This window comes from Tamandua tetradactyla, chromosome 18 (assembly GCF_023851605.1).
Source record: "Tamandua tetradactyla isolate mTamTet1 chromosome 18, mTamTet1.pri, whole genome shotgun sequence".
Lineage (NCBI taxonomy): Eukaryota > Metazoa > Chordata > Mammalia > Pilosa > Myrmecophagidae > Tamandua > Tamandua tetradactyla.
The window spans coordinates 728,046-745,384 of NC_135344.1; the positions used below are offsets into that span (position 1 = coordinate 728,046).

Here is a 17,339-nt window from a genome sequence, read left to right on the forward strand (position 1 = left end):
GATTGGCCAAATTAATATATGCATTTTATAATACTGATAATATTAAACAGCCATAGCTATTTTAAATAAATAAAGGACAAACTACTGTAACACTTCAGAATCACTATAATAAAGTCTTACATCAAATATTGTATTTCTTGATGAAATTTCTGTACATTTTAACACAATTGAACAGGAAAAAGAGATGCAAAATCCACAATATTTTTTCTTTATAGACACTGTATTGTCAGACCTGGCCAGAGTTAGAGATAGGAAAATTAATATAGAGTGTATAATATTGGAAGATTATCAACAGAAGATGTGATTACCTACATAACATGTAGAGAAAAATGATACAGAATCTGATGTAAATAAGAGCAGATGACAGAACTACTGAGTGAAAGAATAAACTTTAAAAATCAACATATGAGAGATGGCCAAGTTACCAGCTTAGCAAGGTGTGGGATACACTTCGTCCTCCAGAACAGCTACTAAATAACCAGAAACAGTTCAGAACACTCCTGGGGCCATTTCAGTGACCAGACACACAGTGTACCTCAGTCTGGACCAGCTGGACCAGCTGTGAGCCCCCCAAGAACCATGAGTTCCCCAAGCCATGGTGGCTGGTGCCCCTCACTCACAGGCTACTTCCCAGAGGTGAAAGGAAAGGGACTTCACCAGCAGCAGGGGCTGAGCACAACTAAGCATAATGTGTGCAATGAATTCACAAATTCTGACTACTAAAAATAGGCCCCAGCTCAGGTGAACCTGGTCAAAGCGGAGGTTGCTGATTTTTGCCCTGGTGCCAAGGGGGCACGGTTGACAGAAAAAGAAACAAAAAGAAACAGGGGTTTCTGTGGCTGTGTTTTTTCAAAGGCTTGATTGTCTTTGGATACAGCTGCAGGACTTCTCAGGCTGCAGCTGCCCAAGGCATAGGCAGAAAAAAGCTTATTTGAGACCTTCCACAGGGGAGGAATGAGGCCCAACTCAGGTGGAATCCCTCCCTCAAGGAAGCCAGGACACCAGGGCTTGGAAATTTGAAGCCATTAGAACCAGCCTACAACTTCTCTGTCTCCACCACACCCACAGCAGAGAGAGTCTGCAAAGTTAAAGGTACTGCATCAGCTTATGCAGGTGGGAACTGCAGGCAAACAGTGCCACATACTGGGCAGGATAAGAAAAACAGAACCCAGAGACTTCACAGGAAAACCTTTCAACCTACTGGGCCTTACCCTCTGGGAAAACAGATGCAGGTGACTCTTTCCTCCTGACAGGAGGCCAGTTTTGTCTGGGAAAATCTGGCTGGGGTCTTTAATACCTAAGTAGACCTTCCCAAGGGTTAGGGTAAAAAGGCACAATATGGGCAGGGCAAGAAACAAGAAAACAAGAACAGAAAAATTCTCCCCTGTTAAACAAAACCTAAGCTAGTGGTCCAGAAAAAACTGAAGTGAATGTCAAAGAACAGACAACAAATTCATCCAGCAAGAAAACCCTAGGCAAAAGAAGCAAAAACAATCTCCAAAATAAACTAATTAAGGTAACTAAATGCCTAGACATCAGCAAAAAATAACAAATTACACCAGGAAAATTGAAGCTATGACCCAGTCAAAGGAACAAACCAACAATTCAAATGGGATACAGGAGTTGAAACAATTAATTCAGAATGTATGACCAGACATGGAAAACCTCATCAAAATCAAATCGATGAATTGAGGGAGGATATAAAGAAGGTGAGAAATGAACAAAAAGAAGAAATTGAAAGTTTGAAAAGACAAATCACAGAACTTATGGGAATGAAAGGCACAGTAGAAGAGATGAAAAAAAAAAAACAATGGAAACCAAAATGCTAGATTTCAAGAGGCAGAAGGTAGCATTAGTGGACAAGAGGATGGAGCATCGGAAATCCAACAAGCAAAAGAAAATATAGGGAAAAATGGAAAAATATGAGCAGGGACTCAGGGGATTGAATGACAATACGAAGCACATGAATATACATGTTGTGGGTGTCCCAGAATGAGAAGAGAAGGGAAAAGGAGGAGAAAAACTAATGGAGGAAATTATCACTGAAAATTTCCCAACTCTTATGAAAGACTTAAAATTACAAATCCAAGAAGTGCAGCATATCCCAAAGAGAATAGATCCAAATAGATATATTCCAAGACACTTACTAATCAGAATGTCAGAGGTGAAAGAGAAAGAGAGAATCTTGAAAGCAGCAAGAGAGAAGCAATCCATCACATACAAGGGAAGACCAATAATACTGTGTGTGATTTCTTAATAGAAACCATGGAGGCAAGAAGACAGTGGGATGATATTTTTAAATTACTAACAGAGAAAAACTGCCAACCAAGAATTCTATATCCATCAAAATTGCCCTTCAAAACTGAGGGAGAAATTAAAACATTTTCAGACAAAAAAATCACTGAGAGAATTTGTGAGCAAGAGACCAGCTCCACAAGAAATACTAAAGGTTACACTAGAGACAAATACAAAAAGACAGAAGAGAGAGGTGTGGAGAAGAGTGTAGAAAGGAAGACTATCAGTAAAGGTAAAAAGAAGGAAAATTAGTTATGACACATAAAATCCAAAAGACAAAATGTTAGAAGAAAGTACTACCCATACAGTAATAAAACTAAATGTTAATGGATTAAACTCCCCAATCAAAAGACATAGACTGGCAGAATGGATTAAAAAGCAGGGCCCATCTATATGCTGTCTAAAGGAAACACATCTTAGACCCAAGAATAAACATAGGTTGAAAGTGAAAGGTTCGGAAAAGATATTTCATGCAAATAACAATTGGAAAAGAGCAGGAGTAGTGATATTAATATCCAACAAATTAGACTTTTAAATGTAAAACAGTTAAAAGACACAAAGAAGGACACTAGGTATTAATAAAAGGAATAATTCAACAAGAAAATGTAACAATTATAAATATTTATGCACCAAGCCATAATGCTCCAAAATATGAGGCAAGCACTGAAAACAGAGAAAAGAGAAATAGACACATCTACCATAATAGTTGGAGACTTCAGTTCCACTTTCTCATCAATGGACAGAATATCTGGAGAGAGGATCAATAAAGAAACAGAAAATTTGAATAACACAATAAATGAACTAGACTTAACAGATATTTATAGAACATTACACCCCACAACAGTAGTATACACCTTTGTGTCAAGTGCTCATGGAGCATTCTTAAGGATATACCATATGCTGGGTGACAAAGCAAGGCTAAATAAATTTAAAAAGATTGAAATCATGCAAAACATTTTCTCAGATCATAAAGAAATGAAGTTGGAAATCAATAGTAGGCAGAGTGCCAGAAAATTCATACATATGTGGAGGCTCAACAATGCAATATTAAACAATCAGTGGGTCAAGGAAGAAATAATAAGAGAAATCAGTAAATATCTTGAGGCAAATTAAAATGAAAACATAACATATCAAAACTTATGGGATGCAGCAAAGGCAGTGATAAGAGGGAAATTTATTGCCCTAAATGCTTATATCAAAAAAGAATAAAGGGCAAAAATCGAGGAACTAATTGTCCACTTGGAAGAACTAGAGAAAGAACAGCAAACTAACCCCACAAAAACAAAAGGAAATGAATGAAGATTAGTGCAGAAATAAATGAAATTGAGAACATGAAAACAATTGAGAAAAACAACAAAACTGGAAGCTGGTTCTATGAGAAAATCATAAGATTGATGGACTCTTAGCAAGACTGACAAAAAGAAGAAGAGAGAGGATGCAAATAAATAAGATCAGTAATGGAAGAGGAGACATAACCACTGACTCCACAGAAATAAAGGAAGTAATGACAGGATACTATGAACAACTTTATGCTAAAAATACGACAATGTAGATGAGATGTACACGTTTCTAGAAGGGCATGAGCAACCAGCATTGACTCAAGAAATAGACGACCTCAACAAAACAATCACAAGTAAAGAAATTGAATCAGTCATTAATAAGCTCCACAAAAAGAAAGTCCAGGACCACATGGCTCCACAGGTGGATTTTACCAAACATTTCAGAAAGAATTAGTACTGATCCTGCTCAAACTCTTCAAAAAATTTGAAGAGGAGGGAAAGCTACATAACTCATTCTACGAAGCCAACATCACCCTCATACTAAAGCCAGACAAAGATATTACAAAAAAGAAAACTACAAACCAATCTCTCTAATGAATATAGATGCAAAAATCCTCAACAAAATTCTAGCAAATTGAATCCACAACCCGTTAAAAGAACTATACATCATGACCAAGTAGATTTCATCCCAGGTATGCAAGGATGGTTCAACATAAGAAAATCAATCAGTGTAATACACCATATCAACAAATCAAAGCAGAAAAACCACATGATCATCTTGCTTGATGCAGAAAAGGCATTTGACAAAATTCAACATCCTTTCCTGTTGAAAACACTTCTAAGGATAGGAATAGAAGGGAACTTCCTCTAAATGATAAAGGGAGTTTATGAAAAACCCACAGCTAACATCATCCTCAATGGGGAAAAACTGAAAACTTTCCCCCTAATATCAGGAACAAGACAAGGATATCCACTATCACCACTGCTATTGAACATTGTGTTGGAAATTCTAGCTACAGCAATTAGACAAGAAAAAGAAATACAAGGCATCAAAATTGGAAAGGAAGAAGTAAAACTCACTGTTTGCAGATGATATGATACTATATGTTGAAAACCCTGAAAAATCCACAGCAAAACTACTAGAGCTAATAAATTAGTACAGCAAATTGGCAGGTTACAAGATCAGCACTCAAAAATATCTAGTGTTTCTGTACACTAGTAATGAACAATCTGAGGGGGAAATCAAGAAAATAATTCCATTTACAATTGCAACCAAAAGAATAAAATATTTAAGAATAAATTTGACTAAAGAGACAAAGGACCTATACAAACAACACTACAAGAAATTGTTAAAGAAAATCACAGAAGACTTAAATAGATGAAAGGGCATATCGTGGTCATGGATTGGAAGACTAACATAGTTAAGTGTCAATTCTACCTAAATTGATCTACAGATTCAATGCAATACCAATTCAAATCCCAAAAACTTACTTTTCAGATATAGAAAGACCAATAACCAAATTTATCTGAAAGGGCAGGGTGCCCCGAATAGCTAAAAGTATCTTGAGAAAAAAAAGTGAATTTGGAGGTCTCATGCTACCTGAATTAAAGGCGTATTATGAAGCTACAGTGCTCAAAACAGCATGGTACTGGCATAAAAATAGATATACTGACCAAGGAAATAGAATAGAGTGCTCAAACATAGACCCTCTCATTTATGGACAATTGACCTTTAAGGTCTAAGGCAGTCAAGCCAACTCACCTGGGACAAAACAATCTCTTCAATAAATGGTGCCTAGAGAACTGGATATCCATAGGCAAAAGAATGAAAGAGGACCCATATCTCAAACTGTATACAAAAATTAGCTCAAAATGGGTCAAAGATCTAAACATTGGATTTAAGACCATAAAACTGTTAAAAGAAAATGTAGGGAAATAACTTATGAATCTTATACTAAGAGGCAGTTTCCTAGACCTTACACCCAAACCAAAAGCATTGAAGAAAGAAATAAGTAAATGGGAACTCCTCAAAATTAAATGCTTTTGCACATCAAAGAACTTCATCAAGAAAGTGAAAAAAAAAAAAGCCTACACAATGGGAGGCTTGAAAATGATATATCTGGTGAAATTCAAGTATCCAGAAAATGTAAAGAGATTGTTCAACTCAACAACAAAAACACCACCGACCCAGTTACAAAATGGGCAAAAGACTTGAACATACACTTCTTCAAAGAGGAAATACAAATCGCCAAAAGGCACATGAAGAGATGCTCAACTTCCCTGACTATTAGAGAAATGCAAATCAAAACCACAATGAGATATCACCTCACACCCACCAGAAAGGTCATTATCAATAAAACAGAAAATGACAAGTCCTGGACAGGATGTGGAGAAAGAGGCACACTTATCCACTGTTGATGGAAATGTCAAATGGCACATCCACTGTGGAAGGCAGTTTGGCGGTTCCTCAAAAAAGCTAAACATAGAATTGCCATATGACCCGGCAATACCATTGCTAGGTATTTACTCAGAAGACATGAGGGCAAGGACAAAATTCACATTTGCACACCAATGTTTGTAGCAGTAATATTTACAATTGTGAAGAGAAGGAAATAGCCCAAATGTCCATCAACAGACGAGTGGCTAAACAACCTGTGGTATATACATACAATGGAATATTATGCAACAGTAAGACAGAATAAAGTTATGAAGTATGTAACAACATGGATGGACCTTAAGGACATTATGCTGAGTGAGATCAACCAGAAACAAAAGGACAAATACTGTATGGTCTCACTGACATGAATTGACATTAGTGAATAAACTTGGAGAATTTCAGTTAAGAACAGAAACCATCAGGAGATAGAAATAGGGTAAGATATTGGGTAATTGGAGCTGAAGGGATGCAGATTGTGCAATAGGACAGAATGTAAAATCTCAGAAATGGACAGCACAATACTACCTAACTGTAATACAATTATTTTAAAAAACTGAATGTGAGAATGATCCAGGAGGGCTGGGGGCACAAATGAAATCAGAAAGAAAGCTAAATGAAAAAGACTGAGATGGTATAATCTAGGAATGACTAGAGTGTATAATGATAGTGACTAAATGTACAAATTAAAAAAAATGTTTTCGCATGAGGAGGAACAAAGAAATGTTAATACTGCAGGGTGCTGAAAATAGATGGCAATTAATATTTTAAAATTTTACTTTATGTATGAGACTAAAGCAAAAAATGTTTATTTGGTACAAAATTTATATTTTGACTAGTGCATTTCCAAATATAACTTATGTAGATAGCTTAATTGAACACCATAAATACATGGAACCTTGGGTAGGACATGAGATTTTGTTGGTTTGTCCAGAGTGATGCCCCGATAAATCCCAGAGTGATTTGAACAGTGAATAAAAAAGTATTTGAAAAATTTCCTTCAGGGAATGGTGAGAAAGGGGGAAAATTCAACTTCCCCAAGTTGAATTCTTGATATTCTCACAAGCAGTGTGGACAATCAAAGCTATAGGCTGAGCCTCCAATCTTGGGGTTCGTTCATATGAAACATAAACCCACAAAGGATAGGTCAAGCCTACTTAAAATTAGGCCTAAGAGTCACCCCCAAGAGAACCTCTTTTGTTGCTAAGCTGTGGCCTCTCTCTCCAGCCAACACAACAAGCAAACTTACCACCCTCCCCCTGTCTATGTGGGACACGAATCCCTGGGGTGTGGACCTCCCTGGCAATGTGGGTCAGAAATTCTAGAATGAGCTGAGACTCAGCATCAAGGGATTGAGAAAAACCCTTGAATGAGCCGAGACTCAGCATCAGGGGATTGAGAAACCTTCTCAACCAAAAGGGGGAAGAGTGAAATGAGACAAAAATAAGTGTCAATGGCTGAGAGATTCCAAACATAGTTGAGAGGTTATCCTGGAGGTTATTCTTACACATTAAATAGATATCACCTTATTAGTCAAGATGTAATGGAGACTGGAGGGAACTGCCTGAAAATGTGGAGCTGTGTTCCAGTAGCCATGTTTCTTGAAGATGATTGTATAATGATACAGCTTTCACAATGCGACTGTGTGATTATGGAAACCTTGTGTCTGATGCTCCTTTTATCTACCTTACCAACAGATGAGTAAAATATATTGAATAAAGATGAATAATAGGGGGAACAAATGTTAAAATAAATTTAGAGTGAAATGCTGGTGATCGGTGAGGGAGAGGGATGGGATATGGTATATATGAATTTCTTTCTGTTTTCTTTTTATTTCCTTTTCTGAATAGATGCAAATGTTCCAAGAAATGATCATGATGATGAATATGCAACTATGTGATGATATTATGAATTACTGATTATATATGTAGAATGAATTGAATAAAAATTATGAATGTTTGCATTTGTTTGGTGTTTTTGGGCATTTATAAAAAATAAAAAATTAATAAAAAATCAACGTATGCATTAATATACATTTCCAGTTAATTACATAATAGTTTAGCAGAAGCAGTACTAACAATAGCAGTGAAAATATTGAATTAAATATAAATATTTAATTTTCACTGACTAACCATAGGATAAGCTGAACAAAATTTTGTGAAGAAAATTGCAATATATTCTTGGTGAGCCCAACAAAACATTTAAACAATTAGAGTATAGCACGTATTTATTGTTGTAAAAATAATAAAAATACTAAATCTTCCCCAAACAATGTGAAATTGAGTCAATTCCAATCAGTAGATTTTAGTGAGAATATGTCAAGGTAATTGTAAAATTAACAAATAAGAGCACATGCCAAAAATTATGAAGGCAAATTTGAAACATTGTGAAGGAATCACCTACTAGATCGAATACTCTATTGTAATAAATTAGTGATGATAAGAAGGCTGTGATGGCATAATTACAAACCAAGAGGTGAATGAAAAATAAATAGCCCCTATGTATACATTAATATAAATGAACCTTTAATTATGGATAGAAACTAATTTAAAATGCCCCTAAATAATAAGATTTACATGAATAAATGTTGACTACATCAAGGACCAAGTACGAAATAAGAAAACATTAAAGTATTTGACCAAAATTTAAGACTAAATCATTACGATTTCAGTGTATTAAGAATGTACTTGGGGCCACAGTGGCTCAGCGGGCAGAGTTCTTGCCTGACATATCAGAGACCCAGGTTCATTTCCTGTGCCTTCTCATATAAAAAAAAGAAAATGTATTTAAGAATATATACAACACAAATTTAAAAAACATGTAAAAACTTTGATAACATTAAACTAGTAAATTCTATTTAAAATATACTTTAACACCAGCTACAAAAGAGAATATTTTATCCAGAGAAAAAGTACATCCATAGTAGGTTTAAAAATTATTTCTGCACATCTGTGATAGTTAATTTTTAATATAGCAAATTGACTGGATTATGGTATGAATTATTTGGTCAGGAATTTTCTTGTTTGTTAGTATGAGGGTATTTTGAGAAAGAATTTGCTTCCATAATTATTTTTAATTTTTAACTTTTTTATTTGTATAGTATGACATATATACAAAGAAAGAAATAAAAAAAAGCAATAGTTTTCAAGGCACTCTTCAATGAATAGTTACAGAACAGATCCCAGAGTTTGTCATGAGCTACAATATGATCCTCTCATATTTTCCTTCTAGATGCTACAGAATATAGGATGCTAGGGGGCTTTAATATTTTTTTATCATCACAATTGACTTTTTTCCTTCTTTTCTTTGTAAAAAACCATATATACAAAAAAGCTATAAATTTCAAAGCACAGCACCACAGTTACTGGTAGAACATATTTCAGAGTTTGACATGGGTTAGAATTTCACAATTTTAGGTTTTTACTTTTAGCTGCTCTAAAATAGTGGAGAATAAAGAAGATATCAATTTAATGATTCAGCATCCATATTCACCTGTTAAATCCTATCTTCTCTGTATAACTCCACCATCACCTTTGATCTTTCCAACATTCTTTTTAAGGGTATTTGGGCTATGGCAATTCTAAATTTTTCATATTGGAAATGAAAAATTACATGCTTTTACTTATTTAAAAAACTCAGGGCAAATCCAGGGTAATTGTCTTCCTTTTGTGCTTGTATAAAAGAGTCTGCGATGGGTGGGCCATGGTGGCTCAGGAGGCAGAATTCTCACCTGCCATGCCTTGAGACCTGGATTAGATTCCCGGTGCCTGCCCATGCAAAAAAAAAGTATAAAATAATCTGCAACACACAGTTCTCTCCAATTTTTGTATTTTAAAGCTCAAATAATATATAATTCAAATTTTATTTGCTTATTCTAGAATGTTCAGCTTATGGTGCTTACATTGTTTGAGAAATAATTCATTTTCTTCAATAATTAACTCTGCAACTATCATTTTCCCATAAGGGAATACACATTGAGCATTTATTATGTGTCAAACATTGTGATATTACATTTGCACATATTTTTAACAAGATGATATGTAAAATCATAACAAAAAGCCATAAGTATTCAATTGTACCATATTTGAGATAAATCAACATATTTAGAGTGATATTTGAAATACAAGCTATTCTTGGACTCTTTAAAGAAGAGTGGATTGATGCAATGATTTTCAAATCCCTTTCTTCTCCAAAAGATAAATATCTATTTTTTCATGTTCTTATCTCCTTCCTAAATAGGCTATGTAGAGCATCTTTTACCTCTTCTATCCTCAGGGTATAGATGAGAGAGTTTAACAGTGGTATAAGCATGGTGTAGAAGAAGGTGAAGAACTTGTCACATTTTGAAGCAAATTTGTTCTTAAGGTCTGTGTAAACCATTACCACTGTCCCATAAGACATGAAGACAGCAAGATGGGAGTAGCAATTAGCAATGGCTTTCCCTCTTGACTTGATTTTCCCAATGGCTTCAGCTATGTAGTCAGAGGATGTAAGAATCAACCCCACCAGCATGATGGTGAAGAGGACAACAGAAAGAGTCATCAGCCACTCATTGGAGGGAGTGTTTCCATAGGCCAGATATATGAGCACAGGGACTTCACAGAGTAAGTCATCCACAGTGGTGGGCACAGAAGGGAAATTGGAGTGGGATGGGGGATTGAATGAGGGATTCCACAAAGCTAGAGAATCAGGCCTCGAGAGCCAGCTTCCAAGAGAAAAGAGAGTGCATGATGATGGTGTAGCATAGTGACTGGCAGGCAGCTACATAGCAGACACAGTTCATATCCACTAGCAACACACCTTCTGTAGACAGGGAGAGAAACATGCACAGTGGAATGGCAGCCTTAGTAGGTGGTTGTCTTTTCTGGGCCTAAATGTTTGACAACATATGAGGCACAGTTGTTATGATAAAGCAGAGCTTCTGGAAGGAAAGCTTGCTATGAAAAGAAATGCAAAGGGGTGTAAAGGTGAGGGTCTGTGCAAAAGAGCAGGATACTTGTCAAGTAACATAGGATGATCATGGTGTAGAAGATGCCGACCCTCCAGAAGAGAACCATTTATAGCTGGGACCATGTAGAGAAGCCAAGAAGGATGATACCAACAGGGAAACATTTGTTAGTCATTCCTGGTTGGGTTGATTTTGGGTTTAGACATAATTGCAAGTTACATTTGTAAACTGATTTTGTGGATTTGTTTAGAGAAGGCAACATATTTTCCAGGGTATGGATATTTTCCCTTAACTTAAGCCAATATAATATAATCCCTTTTTCATAGGGCCAAATTCTTTACACAAAGAAAGCATTAGTAAGACACTAACATTTGGAATTCATCTCAAAAATCTGTAGTCACATCCTTCTGATTACTTTAGATCACTTGCATATTCTTCCTAGGTTTTTCTTTCAGTCACATATGCTGTATCTGTTTGAAAATTTATATAATAAAATGATGAACTCATTTTTTTTCAAATAAATAGCCCCCAATAGGAAGGGAGTATTATTTCATGATGTTAATAGGAACATGTATAATGGAAATAATCCCACACACAAGGCCTTCTGCTCTAAGTGGCTGGTAACATAGTATCAACAATGAGATCCTGTGCACAATACCATTCTTTGAGTAGCTGAAGAAGCACCTTGGCAAAGAAGACATACCAGCTTTTAAATAACACAAACCTAGGTGGGATACTTGGTTCTTTTACCTTACATGAGTCAATTAAAATTGCTTTCAGTACACAACTTACAAATCTAGGGTCTAATAATTCCCACTTTATTGTTAAAGGGGAAAGCAATATAATAGGGCCTACTACTTTTATCACAGTACACTAAGCATTACTAAAACTAGTAGAACAAAAACATCATAATTGTTATCAAATTTGTCCCCCACAAATATCTTTTCTTGTTATCCTCAGTAATCAAATGGATATAATAAAAAGTTAACTAAGAACCATAATTTTACCAATAGAAATGAAAAAATGTCAAAAACATGAAATCTGTAAATGTTTTAAGCTATGCTCCATGAGCAGGGGGAAAAGATGTCAAAGACATTAGCTAAATGCTACCGTGAGACATTGGCTGGGGGGAAGATTTTCATGGACTATTGTTTTTCTGTCTTCAGGAATTGTTGAATAGTTTACAGGAAATAAAGATATTGACAGGGTCAAAATATTCTTCTAGGTCAAAGTAATTTGAGTCATGGATTGTGAAATTATGAAACTAGTCATAAGAGGAAAAAGCTTGAAAAATTCACTTAGTAGTATCTCTGCTCAATAGCAATTTCCTTCTTATTTATTCAGTGTCTTGTATGTGCAAAGCATTATGCTGTGATCTCAGCATACACTGCTAAATAAAAATGAAATCCTGCTTTTATAAATGTCTGTGGGACATAGAAGACAGAAATGGTGAGTAAATTAATAATCAAATAAATCATAAGAACTCAACAATTTCAGATGGTAAGTCCTATAAAGGAAAAACAACACAGGTTATTATAATTAAGATAATAACTCAAGATGTAAGAACCAGAGGAGAATCATTTCACTTATAGGGAAGAGGAAAGGTGAAAGTCTCTGGCAGTAAAAATGTGCCAGTAATAAATTGCTGGTGTGCCTGGGGAAGTAAGTACACAGTGTACACTACATCAATGAACTCACCTTCTCTGTTCTAACTCTCCAAGGCTATTCTCCTAAACTCAATACCTAATTTCTCTCTGCAAGGTAACTTGAACTAATTATGGAGTGTGCATTCTTTCTCCATCAGTCTGTACCACTTATTCCATTTTCTCAATTTCTGTGGGACATTTAATTCACTTATCTAGCCTGGCTCATAATGCACTATTGTACTATATTGTATAGCTAGGGCAAAAATTTTCAAGTTGTTTATATGTGATTTTCTTTTTAAAATACCATGAGTTAAGGACTTCCTTATATAAAGAAAAAATAAATTCAAGCCAGTAGTATTATTTAGTATTTTGGGGTTAAGATTAGATTGAATTATGTCTTTAAATATTTATCTTTTTAATAATATAAATGCATTTTATGAGCATTATAGAAAATTTAAGATATATATGAAACAAAAAGAAGAAACTTAAAGTAATTACTATTCCTATCATGAAATATACCTACTTTAAATATTTGACTTTTTATTTTTAATATTTTGGGTAATAAAGTATATAAATATACATGTAGGCATAGCTTTTACTATATATTTTATATAAAATGCATAAGATGTAGTATTAGAATCAGGCTCTGTTTTAATAAATAATTAATAAAATAATTAAAATAAAAAATTAATAATTAATAATGTTTTAATTATGTACTCATTCTTTTGTGTTAAAGTACGTTTAGAAAGATCTCTTTGAATATAAAGTTTCATAATATTCCATCTTAGTAAAACTTAATATGATGATTTTCTTCCTATTTTCAATGTTGGTTTCCAATAAATTTGCTAAACTAAGTCTACACTGAAATTAATAGCTATGTGGATAATTCACATATGTATCTTTGAGTACATTTTTTCATTAAAAGACATAGTGTACTCATTTAATTTATGTGTTCCAGTTGGCTTAATTTGATTTATGTGTTGCTGGCTTAATTTGCACTTTTCTCATTAATGCATTCTTTTGAACTTGCTGGTCATTTGAAAATTTTCTTCACTGAAATTTTTCCTTGTGCCAAGCATCTATTTTTCACTTATATATTTATACTTTACTGATTAATTTGCAAGAGATTATAAATTACTAACATTTAGCCTTTGTTTTATTTTAACTTGGCCCACAAAAATACCCCAATTGAAAAACATCCTTTAATATTGTTTGTCTCTTTTTCTCCTCCTCAGAATATTTTTCCTCTATTCAAACTCTAATTTATTTTCCACAGTGTTTTCTTTATTGCCTATGCATATAGTTTAGGTAAAACTTTACTCAAATTTTTTGTCTAGATTTCCTTAGTGTAATTTTCTGTCTAAAACTTTTTCCATTCCAAAAATATTTATTTAGCATCTGCTGTGTTCCTAACCCTGTGTTAGTAATTGGAGATAAAAACAAAAGAAAATAAAAATGAATTAACACAGGAATATTTTTTATTAGTCAGAAATAAATTGCATATAATTTTATATAAAAATAGAGGAGATTGAAGAATTCAAAGAATGTTTACAAAAGAGAAAGACTTTTATAATGAGGTTTTGGTACTCAAGGATAAAATAAGATATAGGCACAACCAAAGCTTTTTGCAGGTATTCAATAATGCATAAAAAATTATACACAGGGGTATGGAACATTTTACTAGTTGTTGTAGGATGAATGCCTTTTCAACAGGTAGAAAGACCTAAAAAGCTTTAAACAATTCAAAAACAATTTTCAAAAAAAAGACTTTAATACCTACAAATAGGAATGCATTTTTTTAGATATAAACTACTTCTATTTATCCAAAACCATACATGAAAATATAAAGGAAGAAAAAAAGCATAGCAAGAAAACATAGCAAATATACAATAAAATCTTACACTGTATTGTTAGAAATTATAAAATGTTATATTCCTTGAAATAAAAAATAATAGAAAAAATAATAGTATTATTGTGAAAAATAATTAAAAGAAAATACATGCAGTGACAAAAGAGTCAATACCAAATAAAATGCTCAGATAATAAATAGAAGAGAAAATGAAATTAAAAAATTATTTGAAGAAAAAAGAACATAAACAGCCAAAAATGTTTAAGCACTTGAAAAAGCAGCTTAAAAAATCCTGAGGAAAACAAAATTTAAAAATTTAAAAATCTAAAAATAACATGATAGATTTGTAAAGCATCAAAATGTCAAATATAATTCAAATAACAATTATCATGTTAAAATACAGCTAAATGTATAGATTGAAAATTGTGTTCAGATATATTTTTCAAAATATGATATAAGAAAAATGTGGGCTAAAAGCATAAATTGAGAATTACTTGGAGATCTAAGGGAAAACAGAAGGTCACCTATACCAGTGTAAATATTAGGCTCACCTTGGGGTTTTTTTAATGATAAAAGTAATTGATAAAATGGAGCAATATTTATCTGTTTTTTAATGTAATATATTTTAAATAGTATATTTATTCTTCAATTTTTAATGAAAAAGAAGAGAAATTTCAAATGTGTGATGTGTTAAGAAATAGTATACCCTTATATGCTTTCTAGCTAGTAAAACTGGTTGAGAACAACCTCACTGAGATCATCAACTGATGAATAAAATATTATGTTAAAAAGGTTCATGATGAGATGGAGTCATTTAATAACACTAGAGGATATGACTAAATATGATTATGAATTATATGTATGACCCAAAATAGAATATAAATGTAAGAAACCATGACAATGTGGAAATAATAATATACAGAAGATTCCAGATTTTGGTGGGAGAGATTTGCAAATCATAATTATAGTCTACTTCCCTCACCAATGTTTACAATGTATTGTTTTCCTTTTGTATCTCCAGAAAACAAATTCTTTTCTTGGCAGAAAAGAGCATTCTCATTTAAAAGTTGATTAATGAGTTAACAGAGAAAAAAGCACACATATACACATATAACATTAAAGTAATTTAATTATTGAAAAAGTATTTAAGATGAATAAATAACTAAATACACAAATGCTGTACATTGCAGGCAAGATGATAAAATGTGTAAATGTATTAATTTATTTTTCCTTAAGAGATAGTGAATACATTTATGAAATTGAATAAGTTATTTAAATACATTTTTAGAAATGCAAAAGTATTCAAAAGCATTAAAAACTATTAGCTTTCAAACTCAAACACAAATAGCCATATATTTAATTATAAATAGAATTAAACAAATAAATTTTCCTTTTAAACAAAGGAAGTTTAAAAAGTAAGGAAGCATGGCAAATGTAAGATGCCAGAAAAGAAATGAAACATTTATGATATGCTTAATAGAAATGGAATATGCTCACCTATTAAAGGAGAAAGAAAATATTACTGGATTAAGTGAAAATCCAAAATGTATGTTGCCATAACAAATCTTCTCTGTTAAGCTTGGGTAACTATGCATCCAGATTCTGTTGTATCTGGCATTTCACATGTGATTTAGGTTCTATGTATTAATTATATGTACGGAGGTTTGGAGAGTGGAGACTGTTTCATTCTTTGGCTATTTTTCTGTTAGTCTGAAGACATTATTTTTCATACAGGAGGGTTTCTTTGTTCATAGAGGAATGAGAGGCAGGAAAAGCAGAAGCAATACAAGAACAATGACGTCAACAAATTCATATTGAGATTGCTTTAAGTTATTCAATTATTCTGAGTAGAATCTACATGTTTATGATGCTGAGATTTCCATCCATATTCTTTTCATCTGTTTTAGAATGTGGCAGCACTTCATTATAGATATCACACATTTTATCAACTTTTAATTCTATGAGTTTTCTGTGATCTGCTTTATGGAATAATTTTTAATTTTCAGTAAATTTTATAATACATTAATCTAGCTTTCAGGAAAGCTTCTGGTATATTTTATCAGTATCCTCCAGGCTGACATATTATTTTATTTTTATTGATTTTATTGTCTCTGCTTATACTTTACAGCAAATTGCTCATATAATCCTATCAACCCCACGTATTAGAAATTATATTTTTCTGAACATATCTTCCAGAATCTTCTCTAGCCTACTTCCCCAAATATCTTTGACCTTTTCCAATTTGCCCTGTAGTTTCCAAGGTATCTTAAGTATCTTTCTATTTGGAGACTATACTAATATTATTTATTTTTAGAATTCTGACAATTGCTACTCCTTCCTCCTACATCTGCTTCTGCCAGTATTTAAGGACTATTTCCTTTATGTAATAACCAAACAATATCTTCTCAAAAAAGTCTTTTATTTATTATTATTTTTTATTTGTTTGCCTTTTTTTTCAAAAAAGTCCTCTAAATCCAACCTTTTCCCAGTAAATTTCTAACTATTACTTCACTGCATGTTCTGTTGAATGTTTTATCATTTTTCACTCATTTATTTCAAACTTTATTTGTAAATTTAGTTGTTTGTTTTCTTAGAGAAACTGCAGATTCATTGAATAATTCCCCAAACACTGACTTTTCATATACACCTGCCTCTGTTATTAACAACTTGCACTACTATGGTGCATTTATCAAATATAATGAAAGAATATCATTATTGTACTATTAACTACTGCCCATGGTTTATGTTAGGTTTTCTTGTTTGTGTAGTAGATCTATCTTAAAAATTTTATTCTAGTAAAACATGTAAATCAAAAATTTCTAATTTAGCTGCATTCAAATGTAGAATTCAGTGCTATAAATTATGTTCACAGTATGCTACCATCACC

The 17,339-nt window shown here is 33.1% G+C and overlaps 2 long non-coding RNA genes across 5 annotated transcripts in view; one reads left to right on the top strand and one right to left on the bottom strand.

Annotated features, from left to right (window-relative positions):
• LOC143661902 (uncharacterized) overlaps positions 1-17,339 on the top strand; it is a 110,469-nt gene that overhangs the window by 4,983 nt on the left and 88,147 nt on the right. The window lies entirely within an intron of this gene.
• Positions 1-17,339, bottom strand: part of LOC143661901 (uncharacterized) — a 123,885-nt gene that overhangs the window by 1,177 nt on the left and 105,369 nt on the right. The window contains exon 6 of one of the 4 annotated variants that reach the window (XR_013164926.1): positions 9,502-9,776. The exons of 2 other annotated variants lie outside the window; for them this stretch is intronic. This is a non-coding gene — a long non-coding RNA (uncharacterized LOC143661901). The remainder of the gene's footprint in view (positions 1-9,501; positions 9,777-17,339) is intronic. One more of the 4 variants, XR_013164928.1, reaches the window with a different exon arrangement.